This window comes from Gadus chalcogrammus, chromosome 16, assembly GCF_026213295.1.
Source record: "Gadus chalcogrammus isolate NIFS_2021 chromosome 16, NIFS_Gcha_1.0, whole genome shotgun sequence".
Lineage (NCBI taxonomy): Eukaryota > Metazoa > Chordata > Actinopteri > Gadiformes > Gadidae > Gadus > Gadus chalcogrammus.
The window spans coordinates 32859535-32875669 of record NC_079427.1 but is presented as its reverse complement, the minus strand read 5'-3'; the positions used below and the strand labels follow the sequence as shown (position 1 = coordinate 32875669).

Sequence of the window (16135 nt, the reverse complement as noted above, 5' to 3'; positions counted from 1 at the left end):
ACTCACACAGGCACGCACCCACACACACTCACACACTTAACCCAGATGTAATAGGTTGGATGCCACAGCACCGGGTCTCGACTCATTTATCAAAACTATCGATTTGTGAACCGCCGAAGGCCCATCAGCAATTGAGGGCGATGTGGTGGAGAGGGGGGAGAGGGCCCTGGAAAGTACGTATCATCTGAGATTAAAGTCTAATTCTGCATCCATCCTTAGTGCATGCGGGTTGGGCGGCGAGCCGGGCATAATGTTTGCTAATAGCTGGCAGCGGGTGGAGACTGACGACATCTCAGAGATTCAGTACACTTTGGAGGTCCATGGCAGCTTCTGGAGGCACCGGGGTGGAATACTTCAAGTTAAATACGGCGTAGTAATTAAAATGAAAACTATGCAGATGATTAGGGATTTTGAGCCCACAGCAAAATGGACTAATACCACACCACTGAGTGGCTTTCATTATCTGCCGATGATTCCGAGTCACACTGGGACAGGCAGAGAAAATCCCGTCTGTGATTAAGGAATAAGGTTAAAGGAGACGGCGACTTAGAGCAGGACTGGAATAAAGAGACTCACAGTGTCTGATCCAGGGAATACAGTGAGAGGGAGGGGGTTAGGGAGTCAGAGGTGACAGGTCTGACAGAGGGAAGATCAAGATGAAAACAGTAGACAGACAAGGAAGGGTCGGGTGTGGATGGAGGAAGTCTGGGAAGAGGTTACAAGCAGTTTGCCTTTACGACCAAACAATGAACAATAATATTGATGGTGTGCAGGCCGTACTGTCATAGGGGTATTCCATCAACCAAGCTAAAAGCAAAGCCTGGCATATTTTGCTTACCCCCTACTTTCAGCTAGAGTTGCGTTCCATTAACGTTACTTAAGGGAATCTCTGCTAAGTAACCATGGCAACTTATTCGACCAAACTAAGCTGGTCGGTAGTAGGGCTGGCCCGAATTATTCGAATATCCCAATGCTCTTTCGGAAAATTTGTATTCGAAGCTTAAATCAGTATTCGGAGCTTTGTTTTTTTTTTCAAGTGTCTGACGTTACCCTAGCGAGGGAGGCAAACTATAAGCGACACCAAGCAGAGAAGCGAGAGAGGAGGAGGAAGAATAGATACGTTTCCCTTTACTTTACAACACAACATTAGCAGGATCTTGGGAGGAAAAGTAATGCTTAGCGAAATGCTAACCTTAGCTTAGTTGTTTGTTTACGTTCGCTGTACAGCGCTGCGCCAATCAATTGTGACTGGCTTGCTGCAGAGCGTGAGCGTCTTGGGAATACCCGGACAATATAATGGATATAATATGGACACATAAGACAATCAATATTCTGTATTTGTTATGGATTTATTGTACAAATTCCCTGAAAAGATGCACGTTCCAGGATGAATTGAAAAGCTCCCCTAACGGCTGAGATGGCAGAGGACAGCTGATTTGGAACGGAACGACAGCTGTTCGCTTCAACGGGGAAAAACTAAGGAACTCCAACTTACTTGGGCCTACAAATTAATGTTCAAAAGCTATTAAATCTTCAACAAAATACGCAGATACTGTCAAAATCGGTTCCAGGGAGTATATAGGGATTATTAATGTTGTTTTTGATGGTGTGTTTTTCTGGAACGAGTATTCGAATATTCACTTGGAAAAACCAACGAGTATTCAAAGCCTGAAAAATGGTATTCGGGCCAGCCCTAGTCGGTAGCAGGCTAACTGTCAGGCTTACTTGATCTGTGTTTCAGAGAAGTCCCATCTCTCTGCAACAAGTGTACCATCAGAAGGTTCCGCCAAGCCTAGTCCTGACGATTTTGTCATAAATGTACATATATGAAGCACAGTGTATATTTTCCCTAAGGGTCTAAGATTAAATTATGCAAATAAAATAATGAAATTAATAGGTATCTATTGTTATCGTGGATATTTTATCAACACATTTCATTCAATAATATGTATTCTATCGAAAGCAGGAACCAGCAATTCGCTGAGTGGTCTAGCACTTGCCCTGTGGTACCGGCGACCCGAGTTTGTGCCCCGTTTATGTCATTGAATTCTTGGCGTTGGCTTAATTTTTGTAATTCCCTTTAGGTCAGAGAAAGTAGGCCTAACAATTTACTTTTTATGTAGTAAATATGTTTTACAATTTCCCTAGAATCCAAACACAACTTGCAAAAACCCATGTTAATATTAATGTTACTGATTGTGAAGCCTTTGTCACAATGACAAAGACACTGCTGCATGGAAAATTTCAGCAACATGTATTCCATTCAGCTGAGTTTCTCGGCTGGCAGTTGAGACCATCTCTGTTGAGATAAATACTATGGTTAGTCAATTTGGAATATTCGAAGAATTGGAAAAAAAATAAGGCATGAAAAGTTTCTCCAGTAATCCTTCCTAAATTACTAATTGTTAGGCTTAATACTACTTATGCATTCAAAAGATAGGCGATTTTATTGCCAGGCGGCCTCCCCGTTTCTATTCATGGTTACGGTGTTCCCTTTTTGAGTTATTATATGCTTGTATTCCTGATAGACCTCCACGAGCAGCTTCTGTTCGCCGCTGTAAAAGATCCCGCTCTGTTCTTTTCGGATATTTGTTCCACGATTCGACATTCACGGTTATGGGCTGGTTACATATCTCGTGAGCGCTCGTAATCCACGATAACGTTAGCCTGGCTTGAACTAACCTTAGCAAGGCGAGGCTGAACTGGGTTGGTGGAATGGCTTTGGCCTGAAGTGGAAGTTGGCGTTAGTTCTAACTGGGCTAAATCAACTAAGCGCTGCCTTCGTTAGCCATTTTGATGGAATACCCCTCAGGTGGGCTGACACGCCACAATGTGTTTACACCTTCATAAACACATTGCCTGCAAATCGTCTACTTGTGTTATGCAAATACAGTATGGCTGTCAGCGGTGATAACAGAAGAAAGAACACTAGCACAGACACACAGTGCGGTTAGACAGCAGGGCACGTTGTCATGTCAACGTATGAACCCATGCACTTGGTAGACACATACAGCGTGGAGAACAGCAACACCCCATCATTCTAAATGAGAGTTGATGCTTTTGCATATGATCACACCCCGTGGGGACGCACGCACGCACGCACGCACGCACACACACACACACGGTTATGTATTCAAGCAACCATAAAGCAGACTGGGCCAGCATATCTCACACACACACACACACACACACACACACACACACACACACACACACACACACACACACACACACACACACACACACACACACACACACACACACACACACACACAAATATTCATATACTAATATAAACGACCATTTTGCATTGTTCTATTGCATGAGTATCAATATAAGAAGCTAACAATATATAGATCACTAAAGGACCATCCGAAGTCAAGCAAGGAAGAAATAGCGCTGTTTAAAACACATTCCTCAGTGCTCTTTTCAGCTATTAGCATAGATCATTAGGTAGACCTGCGATGGGAAGCGTTTGAGCAATGGGCTCTCTGCGTCTATGTACTGCACGTCCAAGATACAATATTGTTAATGTCACAGAGTACATGAAACTATTGCCTGAACTTTGTTAGTTTTGAAGCTGTTGACATCCAGCTTGCCTAGTAGGAATTACCTCAAAGCTGTAGTGTGGGTGGCCCTGCCCTTTCTGCTGGCAATTTGAGTTCGCCCTGCAGAATGGTTTGGAGAAGAGCAATAATTTCTTACTAGTTTCGATACGTTTTTGCAGGAGCCAATCACCAAGCTGGCTTTTCCCCCTGGCGCGCTATTGGATGGTTTAACACAATGCCGACAGGGAAGCGACGGCAAGCAGCCAATTGCGTACAGAGTCATTTGAACTGGGCCCATTGATCACGCCTCTTGGGCTGAAGAAAATGACAGCCGCTTCCCCAGACCAACGTGCAATCTACGATGGAGCTTGGTCTGGCAATAGCATAGTAGTGTTTAGGAATCGAGTGTCATTTGGTTGTGGAGTTGAACTGTCCTGTAAGGTGCAATCATGTTATCGACTTGGACAGCATAGAGTATCTTAGTGTCAATTGATGAGGTTCCTTGATAGATTTATACATTTAATTTAGTTATTTAGTCAGTAAAACTATGGGTCATAAGACAGTGGTTATAGAACCTCCCTAGAGCCGTTTCTTGTCCATTCTTGGCGACTGTAGAAACATGGTGGGCTCCGGGGTGAGGACCCACTCCCTATGTGGATTCACAGGGCTCATTCTAAAGGTAACACAATTCTTATCTTCATCGGATCTTACTGTTATAAAGACGTACTTATGAATATTAAGTACAATTTCTGCCGGGACTTTTTCGCTGTATGCAACTCAATTCTACACAATGCACTGCTCAACGACGAGGCCACACTCCGCCCAACTTTTTTAAAAAGCAGATGGAGCGCCAAAAAAGAGGTAAGACGCCCCTCAAGAGATCCCTGCGCTCTCCGTGCGAAGGCTTGAATGCCAAGTATGGTTGCTTTGAAGAGGATGAGCGGGCCTTGTTGTGCTTCGCCCAGTTTGCCCGCATCCTCCTTCCACACACAAGACCGCCGCTCCTGACGCAGCAGGCCTCCAAGCCGGAGGGAGGGGCTGACAGCTCCTCTTCACGTCTGGGTTTGTAGTAGATAAATGGTGTGATCTAACCAGACACTATTCCCTCTGGTTGTTTTCGTTTTACCTTTTTTTTTCATCTCTGAGTCACTCAGAAGAAGAGCCCAACGCAAACGAGACGCATGCAGTTGTGGTTGAAATGGAAAATCGTATTTGTTTTGTTTTTTTGGTGCGTTTTTTCTAAAAGTTCTCGTTGCAAAACCTGCGTTGTCGAGAACTGAGTTTTCGAGGGCTTTGTTTGCGGTGCCTCACTCAATTAGAAACTGCAGGTTTGTGTCTATTTTTTACCTCGCCTCAATGCCTGAAGTAGACAAAGAAGAATGAAAGCAATATGTAGTTAAGCTAACGAGCAAGTTTTAAAGGCCAGGGAATGAACTCAATTTCAGCACCATTCTTGACTTGTCTTTGTAAGTAAAAAACCTAGGAATCCGAGAACGATAAAGTACTATATATTAGAAATACTGAACAGATGGTGACCTAGCTTCAACTCATCGTGAATTTTATTTTTGAGTGTGCACGTGTGTTTGTCTGCGTGTGTGTGTTAATAATTGTAAAGCTTGGAAGGGCAAGGGCTGTTTGCGTTATGTGTTGGGAGCCTATTACCAGCATGCATTACGATGTAATCAATTATTCATCAGGGTTTAAGCTTCCCCCTCACTCTCTCTCATAGACTGACTTGTTCTAATTATCTCTCCTGCCCCTGCCCCCTCTTATTTCTTTATGATTACGATGAATCGGGAATTGATTGTGTCAACGGTGAAGTATCTGCTGACTCAGTGCTGTCCTCCAGCTGCATTCTGTGCTTAAATTAGTCCCAAAGTCAGAGGTTAACAGGTTATAGAGACCCCCCCGCATACACTGCTACCTCCCCACTCCCTTCTCTCCTTCCCTCTCTGCTCTCCCCTCCACCCTTTGCCCTTTTTTTGTGTTATCTATTTTTGTACATGTTCTTCACCAAAAGCCTATTTTTTTCCTTCCATCAAGTTTTCTTTAGACATTTCTTTTGTTATTTGTTCATCTGTGTGTGCCCTTTACCTCTCTTCCCCTCCCTCTCATCCCCCCTTCTGCTTTTTACACACTCTCTCTCCCTTTCTCTTTTATCTATTGTCAGAGTTTAACCTTAATGAACCAAAAAATGAAATGAAAATGAAATTCTGTGAAGTTATTGTAAATCACTATGGATAAGAGCAGCACATATGCTTCAAATGGGCATGGAAATGTCCAGAAAAGAAAGAAGCTGTACTCTGAAAGCCATATTTGGCCAGTGAATAACATTTTGAAATGTGATTTTATAATCAGTGGGAATACATTACAAGACTGAAGCATTATAGATACTGCTTCTTTGACTAATGGGAATGAGCTTCAGATTTAGCTCTTTCTAGCAATTTTAAGAATTCATTGTGATCAGAATTATTAGAATTCAGAGTTTTTGAGATATAATTCAGTTTAAAAATAGAAACTTGTTTATTGATGCAGGTAAATTAATTTAGAATAAATCTGGGGCCAACACATTAAATATTGACAGTACAATACATGGCAGCTTTTCTAATATGGTGATGTACAATCCTGAGAAATAAATCCACCCCTTCAGAATACAGATGTTACAGGCTTAACCTCTGCAGGGCTTAGGGAGACAACAATGGCAACTCAATGGGGTCAAATGGATTAGAAAGCAATTGGCAGTGATGCAAAAGCCAGAGAGAGCCAAATAATAGCAGAAATATAGATAATGAGAGAGAGAGAGGGAGAGAGAGAGAGAGAGAGAGAGAGAGAGAGAGAGAGAGAGAGAGAGGGGGAGGGCTTGTTCAGATTCTCTTAAAGGATGGTTAAGGATCCTATGCACTGATTGATGTGCAATGTAAGTGTAGAACCCTCAATCGCATTAGATGCTAGGGATCAAAAGCCTTGATAATACATACATCATTACAGTTGTACTTTCCTTGCACATAAACAAGAACATCCTGGGGATCTCAATGACAATGGGCATGCCTATAAAGTATCAACATATGATAAATATGACATCTCCATGGATACGATCGATAGTTTGCGAGTAACTTTAATCACATTTTTTTCCCATCTCTCTCCATGATGGAACAGGCTGACAGGTGTAAAGACCCTTTAAGTCTGAATCCACACTCCACACTGAATCCACACAATCCCAGGTCAATAACGTTGCAGAATACGATACAGAATTAAACCAGAGAACAAACGTTACGTAGAGAACGTGATTAGCTCTTATAGGAACAATTGATTTTTTCGTTCTCTCCTGAACGCCATTGTAATACAGTTAACCGACGTTCCCCCTCAACACAGAACACAGAAAAAGCCACTAAGCCTCAACTCGGCAGACAACATTATCAATCTGAAACAAGAGAATAATACATGAGCTTTTTTTATTAACCTGTACCCTAGAATTCCCCCCGCAGAACAACACGGGTTGGAGAGAAAAATAAATTAGAAAAGCCTCCAAGTTGTTTAGTCTGAATTGAAACACGGTGTGCAGTGGATTATAGGAGTGGGAATCTCTTGGCACCTCACGATTCGATTCCGATTATGAGGTCAACGATTCGATTCTGAAGCGATTATCGATGCAAAATTGTATGTACATTTCCATGCGTGATTTTCAAAAATATATATATACATCTGGGTTTGCTACTCAGAGTTTGCTAATCACTTCCTACTTTTGTGATGATCATTAAAGACATCGACAGATTAATTAACCTATCTAATATTTCATAAGAGAGAAAGCATTTGTCACAAATGTGACTTTCTATGAACAATGCAATAATCAATGCAGCTTGCATTATAACACAATATGGAAGCATGCAAAAAATAGGTTTCAGTTTTATTTTCTTTCTAATCTTTCTTTTCTATGTCATTAAAGGAAAGATGCTCTTGAATTAGAAGGAGTTCTGTGAGTTTGCGTGCATGCTATGCGTAGGCTGAATCGCAATCGTGTCAAGACAAATCAGATTGGCCAATTTTAAAATTACAAAAATGATCCCTCTCTGGCGAACAGAATGTTGCAGCAGGCAAAAAAAATAATAAATAATAATGTATATATTTTTTTAATTCCGATTATTAATTTATCTGCATCGAGACAGAATCGTTCTAGCGAGAATCGTGATGCATCGAAGAATCGATTATTTTTCGATTATTTTTGATATACTGTATGAGTAGGGTGGAGCACAAAACATGTTTCCTTGTGCCAATTTCATTTACTATGGGGGGAGGGGTTGGAAAAGTGGGGGGAGGAGCAGGGAGGTTGGAAGAGCAGTGGCATGTTGCAGGATAATTAAACATCGATTGGGGCTGATGATGAAAACAGCAGCGGGGAATCCAAACAAGGGGATTATGGGTAAGGGGCCGGCCAACGCCAGTTCCGCTGAGCTCTGCAAATATGCAACTGAGTAGAGGAGGCGGAGAACGTGAATGAGGAGGGAGGTAGGGAGGCTTGGAGGAGAAGGGAGGTAGGGAGGCTGGGAGGGGAAGGGAGGTAGGGAGACTGGGAGGGAAAGATAGGTAGGGAGGCTTGGAGGGGAAGGGAGGGAGGTAGGGAGGGTGGGAGGGTAAGTAAGGTAGGGAGGGGTGGGGAAGCTGGGAGGGGGGGGGAGGCTGGGAGGGGGAGGGATGTAGGGAGGCAGGGAGGAGAGGGAGGTGGGGAGGTAGGGAGGGCTAGGAAGGTTGGGAGGCAGGGAGGGGGAGTAACACTGAGGGCTGAGAGTATGGATGAATTCACATAATGAAAGCCAAGGTGGAATCACCGACAGCAAGCAATCAATAGGAGGGGGATCTACCATCGGGGAAATGAAAGGCTAGAGGGATGAGGAGAGAAATAACAAAGGTATGGAGGAAGGGAGTAAGGGGAGGAGACACTAGGGAAATAGGCAGTGGTGTAGTCTACGTGATACGCAGGTATACGCCGTATACCCACTAGGAACGCACCAGGATTTGCGTCTACCCATTTAAAAATGTGCACGGACACGTATCAATCGTCTTGTGACCGATCTTTCACTTCTGTGTTTATTTTTCGCATATACCGGTTGGGTATAACTGCAATAAAATACTTTTAGCAGGGGAAGGTATTTCCTACATTCACCATTCATAAAAATCCCCCTGCGCGCTCGCACTCTGCCCTGTCTCTGTTACGAAGCACGAAGCTGCCCCTCCATCTCTGCATGTTAGTTGGCGGGCCGAGCCCCTCCTTCTCGCGCTGTGATTAGCAACCCACACAGATTGAAAGTTAAACGCGGGAACAATTGGCATAAAAGTTAAAACAACTTGATAAAACGATAAAAAACACAACACAAACATTTAGAGTCCCAGGCTACATGCTACAATAAAATTCAACATTACAATATGAAAAGCAAACTACACACACAGGCAGCAGCAGATGACACTACCAAAGCTACGGAGACTAGCAAAGACACAACAGAAAAGTGTATGTGTGTGTGTGTGTGTTTGTGTGTGTGTGTGTGTGTGTGTGTGTGTGTGTGTGTGTGTGTGTGTGTGTGTGTGTGTGTGTGTGTGTGTGTGTGTGTGTGTGTGTGTGTGTGTGTGTGTGTCCAGTCCTCCCATATTAATGTGTAAACCACATAACAAGTAGTCAACAGAAGACAATGATTTAATCCCACTGTATATCTCCTTGTTACTTTTAGATGAGAACCCCTGGCAAGCCTTTCGGACTTGGTGTCAGGCTAGGGAATTTAAAAACAGGCATCCTTGGTTAGAGTGGAGGGAAAAAAAATTATTCACCATGCAAACGAGAGTATAGCTAATTCCTGGTCATTTTTAAGGTGCAGTAATTTCACACTTTTACACAATTCAATTACTGTATGGTATGTTAGATAACAATAGTAAGAGCTAAAATTAGAGCAATTGAAAGAGTGAAACATTAGTCTCCTTTCATCTCCTTCTCATGCACTGGTTAGCCATGGTTGTAAACAGTTCATTAAATTATTTTGAGTAGATTTTGTCCTTGTTTAGCATGTGCTATTGCTTCTATAGATATACAACGGACAACTTGTCATTTTTGTGTTCTATTTGTTCATACTGTTATTAAAACTGATCAACCTATTCAGCTTTCCATGATTGTTGATAATCGTTATACTCTTAACTCAGCGGGTTGTAGACCCCTGCGTTGGTGAGTGGTGAGACACCCCATAAGCACCACACACGTACACGTACCGGTGGGACGGGTTTGTACGAGGCTGGGAATGAATCATCACAGTATACCCACTACAATAAAATAGACTACACCACTGGAAATTGGGGAAGGTAGTAGGAACTCTGTAGACATACCAAGACTTAACATGAACAGACAGGGAACAGGAAATGCAGCGAGAAGAGATATGAAGACCAAGATTGCTAGAATAGAGATACTACAGAGAGGGAGAAGAGAGGGAGCTCGCTAAATGTGTCTTTGAACTTGCTTTCTGATCCAACTCATATGTCCTCTAGTTAATTGGCAAAGATCCAACAGGTGGGTGTGTTATTGTGATTAGGTGCGTGTGTAGGTATGAGTGTATCCGAAGGTTGTGAGTGTGTGTGTGTGTGTGGATGAGCGTGAGTTGCCATTAGTCCTTTAAGCCATTAGTTTATGGATCCTGAAACATTCACCCACAGCGCATTGCAACTCATTCCGACCTCTAATGTTTATGTGTGTGTATGTATGTGTGTGTCCAATGTGTGTTAACGTGTGTGGCTGTGCACAGGAGTCTGTGGGTGCTATAATCTGTGCGAGGCCTTCTGGGCCTTTTGCATGTGTACTGTTGCAGTAGCACATGCATTGCTAAAGATAGTGATGATAGTTTAGCCATTGTAACACTGGAGTCCTCCTTCATCCGTCCCTCTAACTCCACTGTGCCGTATGGCCACGTGTGGAAGAGAATAGAAGAGCCAGGCCTGGCAGGAGCTGACACGTTTGATCTACACTCTCCACCGCTCAACGCGCCAGCCAAGACAAACTCATTATCTATCTAATTCAGAGTAACCCAGAACATACCTTCTGTGGTTCTGTGTGTACACTGCTTTGCCAGGTAACCTACAGTCTCAACCAGACAGATGGTTGCGAATGATCCTGTGCTATCGACGCACTTGCCAAGAGCCCTTGATGAGGAGAGAGAAAGCGGACATGATACAGTCGTATCCATGGGATTGGGTCTCACTACTCCTGTCTCCCTTGAGTAGGGTTTGTGTGTTCACTGGATAATATATTTAACATATCAACAGCCGTCGTCTGGAATACGACGGGCGAATAAAATGCTCATTATATGTAATGTTGAGATAATAGTCCCCATCCAATCTCTCTTATACACACTCATGCACACACCCACACACGCACGTGCACGTCCATAATTTCATGCACACGCACACACACACACTTGTAAGAAAGTGTGTGTGTGCGTTTACTCTAGATAAGTGGCTCTGGTGTGACTCTCCCATTTTGGGGCAAAACATTTAAACACAAGTACAAAAGCAAGCAATACAGTTATTCACAGCCACTCTAAACAGTTAAATTGCACACACGCCACGGCAGTAGTATTGCTTTCCGTTTTATGCTCCCGCCATGACAACAGAATAAGAGTGTCACTGGCGCAGGGAGTTTGAGACGGTGTGTGCAAGGATACACTGACGCAGAACAGATCCACTATCTGAACTACAGATGTACTATCTGTGTAAGGCATGAGATCACATTCAACGGACGACACACACACGCACACAAACAAAAGCCATGCATGCAGTCAACCAACACAGAGTAAATCCTACAACCCTGGGAATAATCTTTACGACCAGGTTTTGTGTGTGGAACCCTGGTCAATAAATAGTAGAGCCACAGAGGTCCCTCCGTACACATCCATACAGGCATCCGTTCGGCCCGGCTTCACAGAAGCATACGGTAGCCGAGCAGAGTGCTCCGTGTTCCTTATCTCAGCTAATGTCATTCATTTCCCGGACGATCCCTTGTTAATTTGTCCTTTGATAACAGTGTTCCTCCGCCTCCCAACCTGAGCCCAAACCATTCGCGGGCAGACATCCATCATCTCGTCTCCCTCCTCTCCCTACGGACTCCGGGGGGGGGGGGGGGGGGGGGGGGGGGGGGGGGGGCTTCATGGACTATGGTTACATTTACACAGCCTAACCGCTGGATGGTTATTGCATTTTATTGTTAACAGTGTGGCTGGCGCGTGTGCTTAAATGTGTGCATGCATGTGAATGTAAGGCACTAATTGTTATTGCTTGGAAAGGTGCTACATAAATGCAATAATATTATCCACTGTGCGCCAATAAGGACCGACTTGGAGCTAGGAGATGCACTACACAGATTCTTAGTAATATGGACACATCTTGGCGATGTAGCGATGTGGTGGTGCGATGTTTTTATGCTACCTGCACTGCTTTGGCGACAGCCATTAGCCATTCATAATGTTGAACAGGACCAAGGCTTTCTTGAGGAGATAAGTGGAGCTGAACACATGTATGTGAAGCTCATCAGGGTGGGCAACTGTGGAACTTCTTTGAACAAGTCTGTATATACCTGTCCAAAGTCCTGTACACAATACACATGGACATACTGTTTTATGACATATGTCTATGTTTCCACGGTATAATCCCTGAGTAGTGTTAAAGGGCTAGAAGGACAACTCTTACGTAATTCACTTGTCGTCCGTCTCATCTGTTCCTAAGCTGAACACAGTTAATGGAGCCCATAAGAGAGAGAGAGAGAGAGAGAGAGAGAGAGAGAGAGAGAGAGAGAGAGAGAGAGAGAGAGAGAGACATATATAAAAACTGACAGATGCACACATGCAGATAGATACACAAACAAATATGCACACACACAAACACACATAAACATTCACAAACATAAAATCTCACTCACACCCACTCATAACTATTATTAACTCGACTAGGTATTGATTAAATACGGTGAGATGGCTGATAAGGCACTAAAGATCAGTGATTCAGGCAGATGTGGTTGTGTGTCGACACGCTCACACACACAACCTTGGCAATGATCACAGAGAACAGCCATTAAAAGGTTTAGAGGACATGCCTTACATTCTGGGTGAGCTAATATCTGCTGGTCCACTGATCCATGTCTCTCTTTCTCTATTCCTACGTATGCATTAAAACTGCACCAATCAAAACTTCCTCTTTGACTGCTTTTCCCTCAATATTCTCTATCGAAAGGTGTTATTGGGGCTTTTTAACGAAGGCTCTGATTTAAAACTGCCTCGGACAAGCAGAATAAATATGAACTCCATTAAAAATCTGTTCTCAGCGTGTCTGTAGTGTGCTAAACACTAAAAGAACACTTAAGAGGTTAAGATAAATGGCATGGATGATAGGAGATTAGCTTTGTTTTCTGTCTTTTTTGTATTCCTTCCATGGCTTTGTCATGTTTCTTTGCTGTATGTTTGCCCTCCAGTGGTCGGAACACGTTTTAATACTGCTTTAATGATGTGCATTGATGTTTGATTGCAAAATAATTATCAAATTACTTAATTTAGATAATTTACAATAATATCTGGATAAATTATAAATGCTGCATTTCCTTGGCTAAAACAAAAAGGGAAAATTTAAAGAACAAATATTCCTTAATCCTCATCTTTCCAGTTCTTTATGCCATTCAATCCCTAATGGATATTGACTCAAAACAGACTGAATAATTTAAGATCACACACACACACACCTCATCCTGTGTATGTGGGAGTCGGATCTCCAGGAGTCCATCTGTGTACCGGTGTGTTTATGTTCTTATGTTAGAGTGCAGATTTATGGAGTTATTCTCCTCTGTGTGTTGTGATGATGAATGCTGGGTGAGTGGGTGTGTTCAGTGTCCGTCTGCAGTGCCTTGCCACATTGTTCGGAACCTTGGGTGGGAGTGCACTCAAATGCAAGTATACATAATCAGCGTTGCTTATACAACATGTGTGGGTGTCAGTGCCGTGTTTGTGTGGGTGAGAGTGTGCGGTGATCAATTTGGTGCTAATTAAAGTAATGATTAGTCTAGACAGCCCTTACCCCCTTGTCCCTAACTTCAATAACCTGCTGGTTTCCCCCCGGCACCTTTCTTCAGGAACTTCCAAAAGCTTCAACAAACATATCATCTCACTTTTTAAAAATTGACTTCCTGGCCAAACAGAACATCATTTTCTGGTGCCCCGTAAATAATTGGTTCAAACCAAATGCTGGGTGACATATTTATACCTCACACACGCACATTACGTTCATTTAAAATCTCACATATCAATTCCTTCATTTTCTGGAATCTCAAAGCATGCTGTGAGTCAGGGGAACAAAGCCAGAAATAATTAATTCGCTCTTAATTATATTTTACACTTTCAGAGTAATGTGGAAACCACTCAAAATAGAGCCATTCCTCCCTGTTCTGTTTCCATGACAATTTATTTTACCTTCCTATTCACGGAACAACACAGAGTCAGACTGGACGTGGACAATCTTCATCAAGTCTACGGTTAATACCATTTAAGGCAAAATGTTCAAACACTATAAAAAATGTATATAAAATCTAAAATAAACAAACATTTATAAAACCAAAAAACAATACATCACAGGGTAATAATATAATTGACTAAATAAACCAAATCCAATTATGTATGCAATCTATTCATGTGAAGATCCAGTGATGTGCAAAAGCAGAGTTATTCGCAATTATGAGGTATTTTGGTTAATAAGGTTACTGGCTAGGACAATATATATGGTTTCCTCATCGAATATGAACAAAGAAGGCTTTCCCATGTATTCAGGGAGATTTGGGGGTTTGATTCTGATGGGGTGATCAGTGGGACCTTGTAGAGGCAATACTCTTGAGAGTGAAACCTAGTGTTCTCTTCCCACCCTGATACACGCCAGGTCATTATACAGGAAACCCCAAATGCCTTATCACTGAAACTCAACAGCAACATATTAAAGGGGAGATATTATGAAAACAACACTTACCCTGGGATTTAGGGTGTTGTATTGGTCCTCTGGTGCTCCAACAGGCATACAAACTTTGAAAAAAGTCTGTACAGGCGCACATAGATTTTGGCCGTGATATTAGATATAATAATATATAATGTTATTATTATATTATATTATATTATATTATGTTATATTTAAGCAATAGATCACGACAGGCTGTTGTATGTGCTCATTATACCACTGTTAAGGGGCGTTGTCCGGCCCCGACGCGCAGCGGAGGGCCGGCGACCCCCTTCACAGTGGTATAATGAGCACATACCACGGACTGAAGGGAGCTATTGCTTTTATACAACGGTTACTATTATGGCAAAACGAAAGTCATAGACACACTACATTTAAAAAGAAACCAAGAAAGTCAAAGTAGCTGTTTTATTAAAGAATACAAAAAAGTAGTCCCTCCTGGCTGCCTTCAAAATGTACGACGGTCGCTATGCAACACACTTTAGCGTCCCTCCGAGAGAAGGCTCGGCTAGAGCGGTTCGCCGGCAATTTATCCTATGGAGCAGTTCACTCACCGTGTGCCTAAGCTTTCTTTAGTCTCTCCATCGCCTTGCTAACTCCCGGAGTTTACTTTGTAACTGTTTCTACTTCCAGGCGCGGAGTGATATGCTAACTTTCACAAAATGATCGGGCGTCATAGCAGTTATGTATACGCTCATTATACAACAGTTAGGAACCATCAGATCGCTGGATTTAGGCCCCCCGTTGTATAATATATTATATAGATAAAGAGCTCCAGGATTCCGTAAACTGCAACAATCCCTTCTCCTCCATGCTGTGGTTCAGTCTGACAGCTCATTGGTCATGGGGAGCAGCTCATTTGAATTAAAGCTACAGACACCAGAAGCAGCGCATTCTGAAGGGACTGAAACAGAGGGGAATAGCGGTAGGGGAGATTCATTTTTCCTAAAAGCTATATCAAGCAAACAGCTACAAAAAAAGGTTTTCTGGAACTCAATTACTATGTTTACTTGTTGTGAAAACGCCATAATATGTCTCCTTTAAGAGAGGAATATCATGCACCCTCATTCCTCATTCAGTATATAGACATATGTGTACAAACAGATCTTCTAAAGTATTGACTGCCAACGGCCCTGTCAGAAATAACTTTGTATAAAACGTGATATCATTCATGTTTGCAAATTAGCGTCTTACGATCTCTTTGATCGGCTTTAAATTAATTTCACATGTTTTTCCTGTTGCCATTTTGTTATAATTGGGAACTGTGAAAACGATACTGTATTCTATGGCTATGGCATTCATAGACATATCCATCAATTAGTAGTTATAATCAAGCATTAATCTGACCCTTTATTTTGTTTCAGCAAATTATAGTTTTCAAATGCGGTTATTCACTCTTATCTAGATGTACAACAGACTTAAAGTAACTCTTAAAGCCTTCACTTTGCTCAGGAGACACAAAGCACCGCATTTAATTGATCTCTTTCTCTCTGTCTCTTTCCCTCTCTATCCCTTTCTCTACCTCTATTTTTCTCTCGCAGCCTCTCTCTCTCTCTCGCAGTCTCTCTCTCGCAGTCTCT

At 42.5% G+C, this 16135-nt stretch overlaps 1 protein-coding gene across 1 annotated transcript in view; it reads right to left on the bottom strand.

Moving 5' to 3' along the window:
- Window positions 1-16135, bottom strand: part of LOC130405717 (leucine-rich repeat and fibronectin type III domain-containing protein 1-like protein) — a 102656-nt gene that overhangs the window by 40453 nt on the left and 46068 nt on the right. The gene's annotated exons all lie outside the window — the stretch shown is intronic.